At 40.6% G+C, this 5,000-nt stretch overlaps 4 non-coding genes across 4 annotated transcripts; all 4 read left to right on the top strand.

The window, feature by feature from the left end:
• The first annotated feature begins 429 nt into the window (after nt 1–429).
• trnar-ccu (transfer RNA arginine (anticodon CCU)) lies at nt 430–502 on the top strand. The gene has a single exon. It is a non-coding gene; the product is annotated as a tRNA-Arg (tRNA).
• A 1,117-nt stretch (nt 503–1,619) lies between these two features.
• trnar-ccu (transfer RNA arginine (anticodon CCU)) lies at nt 1,620–1,692 on the top strand. Its single transcript has one exon. It is a non-coding gene; the product is annotated as a tRNA-Arg (tRNA).
• Nucleotides 1,693–2,794: 1,102 nt separating this feature from the next.
• On the top strand, nt 2,795–2,867 carry trnar-ccu (transfer RNA arginine (anticodon CCU)). The gene has a single exon. It is a non-coding gene; the product is annotated as a tRNA-Arg (tRNA).
• Nucleotides 2,868–3,984: 1,117 nt separating this feature from the next.
• Nucleotides 3,985–4,057, top strand: trnar-ccu (transfer RNA arginine (anticodon CCU)). Its single transcript has one exon. It is a non-coding gene; the product is annotated as a tRNA-Arg (tRNA).
• Nucleotides 4,058–5,000: the final 943 nt, after the last annotated feature.

Genomic DNA, 5,000 nt, shown 5'->3' with positions numbered 1-5,000 from the left:
TTAACTGTCTGAGAAGTCCTAATGTCACATCAATCTTCTTACCTGTTTTTACAAAAAAGTTCTTTATCCACGACTGTGAAACCATTAGCAAGTTGTTCACCAAGAGCTGGTTGTATCCAAGTGAACTTGTATTCTGAAACAAAAGTCTTGGGAGTTAGCAGAGTGGCGTGCTGGGCCCAGAGGTCGATGGATCGAAACCATCCTCTGCTATGCCCTCTTGAAGGCAGGGTGTCCCTGCACTCATTTCCTTATCAGTCATTGCCTCTGAATTTTGTAGCAGAAGCAACTGTAGAGAAACCCACTGCATTGTTGAAAGTATTACAGGAAAGAAACGCTCCTACATGAGCTAAACGGTTCTCTTCTTTTTTTCTACCACTCAGATCTAATTAGAAGCAAAAAGAAATGAACAATTCCAGCATAGAACATTTTGTCCCAGTGGCCTAATGGATAAGGCATTGGCCTCCTCAGCCAGGGATTGTGGGTTCGAGTCCCATCTGGGATGTCTTGGTCAAAACTGCCCTTTCACAGTACATTTACTTTAAGGACATTTGCCAAAATCCTGGGAAAGTTGGCAGAAAATTTCAATGACATTTTCTTCCTCCCCTATCTCTGTTTCTTTTTCCATGTGTGTCTCTCAATGTCTAACTCTCTCTTCCAGAATAAAGAGAATAGACATCTAACAAAATTACAATGAAAATCTCTGATTTTATGCTGGTTTCCTCTATTTCTCCTTCTTCTTTCTCTTATTCTGTTTTCAGCTGTTAACCTTTACTTGTTCCATCCAATGGAAGGAATTTGAAGGGTGCAGATACGGAAGTTAAATCCCACCTGCCTAATGGTGTGTGTTCTATTTTTCTATTTTTCCGGCACCGTTTCTTACCTCTTGGAGGGTCTTCCAAAGTGTGTTGGTGGAGGATGAACTCTTCCGCCTAACAAGCTAATTCACGTTAAGCACTTGAAAGAACTAAGTAGAAAACAGCATCTGAAATCAAAGCTGCATGCAAATACAGTATCCACACATTATAGGACCCTATTACGGATAATTTCTTGCATCATTGTACCAATGGCATAAATCTTCAAAAATTCAAGTGGTTGGTTGAATTTTCTTTCTCTTCACGGTTTCCTGTCACGTTCTCCCGAGGCTTCATATCTTTAATTTTTGCTGTGAAATCTTAACTGTCTGAGAAGTCCTAATGTCACATCAATCTTCTTACCTGTTTTTACAAAAAAGTTCTTTATCCACGACTGTGAAACCATTAGCAAGTTGTTCACCAAGAGCTGGTTGTATCCAAGTGAACTTGCATTCTGAAACAAATTTCGTGGGAGTTAACAGAGTGGCGCAGCGGAAGCGTGCTGGGCCCATAACCCAGAGGTCGATGGATCGAAACCATCCTCTGCTATGCCCTCTTGATGGCAGGGTGTCCCTCCACTCATTTCCTTATCAGTCATTGCCTCTGAATTTTGTAGCAGAAGCAACTGTAGAGAAACCCACTGCATTGTTGAAAGTATTACAGGAAAGAAACGCTCCTACATGAGCTAAACGGTTCTCTTCTTTTTTTCTACCACTCAGATCTAATTAGAAGCAAAAAGAAATGAACAATTCCAGCATAGAGCATTTTGTCCCAGTGGCCTAATGGATAAGGCATTGGCCTCCTAAGCCAGGGATTGTGGGTTCGAGTCCCATCTGGGATGTCTTGCTCAAAACTGCCCTTTCACAGTACATTTACTTCAAGGACATTTGCCAAAATCCTGGGAAAGTTGGCAGAAAATTTCAATGACATTTTCTTCCTCCCCTCCTATCTCTGTTTCTTTTTCCATGTGTGTCTCTCAATGTCTAACTCACTCTTCCAGAATAAAGAGAATAGACATCTAACAAAATTACAATGAAAATCTCTGATTTTATGCTGGTTTCCTCTATTTCTCCTTCTTCTTTCTCTTATTCTGTTTTCAGCTGTTAACCTTTACTTGTTCCATCCAATGGAAGGAATTTGAAGGGTGCAGATACGGAAGTTAAATCCCACCTGCCTAATGGTGTGTGTTCTATTTTTCTATTTTTCCGGCACCGTTTCTTACCTCTTGGAGGGTCTTCCAAAGTGTGTTGGTGGAGTATGAACTCTTCCGCCTAACAAGCTAATTCACGTTAAGCACTTGAAAGAACTAAGTAGAAAACAGCATCTGAAATCAAAGCTGCATGCAAATACAGTATCCACACATTATAGGACCCTATTACGGATAATTTCTTGCATCATTGTACCAATGGCATAAATCTTCAAAAATTCAAGTGGTTGGTTGAATTTTCTTTCTCTTCACGGTTTCCTGTCACGTTCTCCCGAGGCTTCATATCTTTAAATTTTGCTGTGAAATCTTAACTGTCTGAGAAGTCCTAATGTCACATCAATCTTCTTACCTGTTTTTACAAAAAAGTTCTTTATCCACGACTGTGAAACCATTAGCAAGTTGTTCACCAAGAGCTGGTTGTATCCAAGTGAACTTGCATTCTGAAACAAAAGTCTTGGGAGTTAGCAGAGTGGCGTGCTGGGCCCAGAGGTCGATGGATCGAAACCATCCTCTGCTATGCCCTCTTGATGGCAGGGTGTCCCTCCACTCATTTCCTTATCAGTCATTGCCTCTGAATTTTGTAGCAGAAGCAACTGTAGAGAAACCCACTGCATTGTTGAAAGTATTACAGGAAAGAAACGCTCCTACATGAGCTAAACGGTTCTCTTCTTTTTTTCTACCACTCAGATCTAATTAGAAGCAAAAAGAAATGAACAATTCCAGCATAGAACATTTTGTCCCAGTGGCCTAATGGATAAGGCATTGGCCTCCTAAGCCAGGGATTGTGGGTTCGAGTCCCATCTGGGATGTCTTGGTCAAAACTGCCCTTTCACAGTACATTTACTTCAAGGACATTTGCCAAAATCCTGGGAAAGTTGGCAGAAAATTTCAATAACATTTTCTTCCTCCCCTATCTCTGTTTCTTTTTCCATGTGTGTCTCTCAATGTCTAACTCTCTCTTCCAGAATAAAGAGAATAGACATCTAACAAAATTACATTGAAAATCTCTAATTTTATGCTGATTTCCTCTATTTCTCCTTCTTCTTTCTCTTATTCTGTTTTCAGCTGTTAACCTTTACTTGTTCCATCCAATGGAAGGAATTTGAAGGGTGCAGATACGGAAGTTAAATCCCACCTGTCTAATGGTGTGTGTTCTATTTTTCTATTTTTCCGGCACCGTTTCTTACCTCTTGGAGGGTCTTCCAAAGTGTGTTGGTGGAGGATGAACTCTTCCGCCTAACAAGCTAACTCACGTTAAGCACTTGAAAGAACTAAGTAGAAAACAGCATCTGAAATCAAAGCTGCATGCAAATACAGTATCGACACATTATAGGACCCTATTACGGATAATTTCTTCCATCATTGTACCAATGGCATAAATCTTCAAAAATTCACGTGGTTGGTTGAATTTTCTTTCTCTTCACGGTTTCCTGTCACGTTCTCCCGAGGCTTCATATGTTTAATTTTTGCTGTGAAATCTTAACTGTCTGAGAAGTCCTAATGTCACATCAATCTTCTTACCTGTTTTTACAAAAAAGTTCTTTATCCACGACTGTGAAACCATTAGCAAGTAGTTCACCAAGAGCTGGTTGTATCCAAGTGAACTTGCATTCTGAAACAAATTTCGTGGGAGTTAACAGAGTGGCGCAGCGGAAGCGTGCTGGGCCCATAACCCAGAGGTTGATGGATCGAAACAATCCTCTGCTATGCCCTCTTGATGGCAAGGTGTCCCTCCACTCATTTCCTTATCAGTCATTGCCTCTGAATTTTGTAGCAGAAGCAACTGTAGAGAAACCCACTGCATTGTTGAAAGTATTACAGGAAAGAAACGCTCCTACATGAGCTAAACGGTTCTCTTCTTTTTTTCTACCACTCAGATCTAATTAGAAGCAAAAAGAAATGAACAATTCCAGCAGCGAGCATTTTGTCCCAGTGGCCTAATGGATAAGGCATTGGCTTCCTAAGCCAGGGATTGTGGGTTCGAGTCCCATCTGGGATGTCTTGCTCAAAACTGCCCTTTCACAGTACATTTACTTCAAGGACATTTGCCAAAATCCTGGGAAAGTTGGCAGAAAATTTCAATGACATTTTCTTCCTCCCCTATCCCTATCTCTGTTTCTTTTTCCATGTGTGTCTCTCAATGTCTAACTCACTCTTCCAGAATAAAGAGAATAGACATCTAACAAAATTACAATGAAAATCTCTGATTTTATGCTGGTTTCCTCTATTTCTCCTTCTTCTTTCTCTTATTCTGTTTTCAGCTGTTAAACCTTTACTTGTTCCATCCAATGGAAGGAATTTGAAGGGTGCAGATACGGAAGTTAAATCCCACCTGCCTAATGGTGTGTGTTCTATTTTTCTATTTTTCCGGCACCGTTTCTTACCTTTTGGAGGGTGTTCCAAAGTGTGTTGGTGGAGGATGAACTCTTCCGCCTAACAAGCTAATTCACGTTAAGCACTTGAAAGAGCTAAGTAGAAAGCAGCATCTGAAATAAAAGCTGCATGCAAATACAGTATCCACACATTATAGGACCCTATTACGGATAATTTCTTGCATGATTGTACCAATGGCATAAATCTTCAAAAATTCACGTGTTTGTTTGAATTTTCTTTCTCTTCACGGTTTCCTGTCACGTTCTCCCGAGGCTTCATATCTTTAATTTTTGCTGTGAAATCTTAACTGTCTGAGAAGTCCTAATGTCACATCAATTTTCTTACCTGTTTTTACAAAAAGGTCTTTATCCACGACTGTGAAACCATTAGCAAGTTGTTCTCCAAGAGCTGGTTGTATCCAAGTGAACTTGCATTCTGAAACAAAAGTCTTGGGAGTTAGCAGAGTGGCGTGCTGGGCCCAGAGGTCGATGGATCGAAACCATCCTCTGCTATGCCCTCTTGATGGCAGGGTGTCCCTCCACTCATTTCCTTATCAGTCATTGCCTCTG

The sequence above is a fragment of the Erpetoichthys calabaricus genome, unplaced genomic scaffold (genome assembly GCF_900747795.2).
Source record: "Erpetoichthys calabaricus unplaced genomic scaffold, fErpCal1.3, whole genome shotgun sequence".
NCBI lineage: Eukaryota > Metazoa > Chordata > Cladistia > Polypteriformes > Polypteridae > Erpetoichthys > Erpetoichthys calabaricus.
This window is presented reverse-complemented; position numbering and strand designations above follow the sequence as displayed.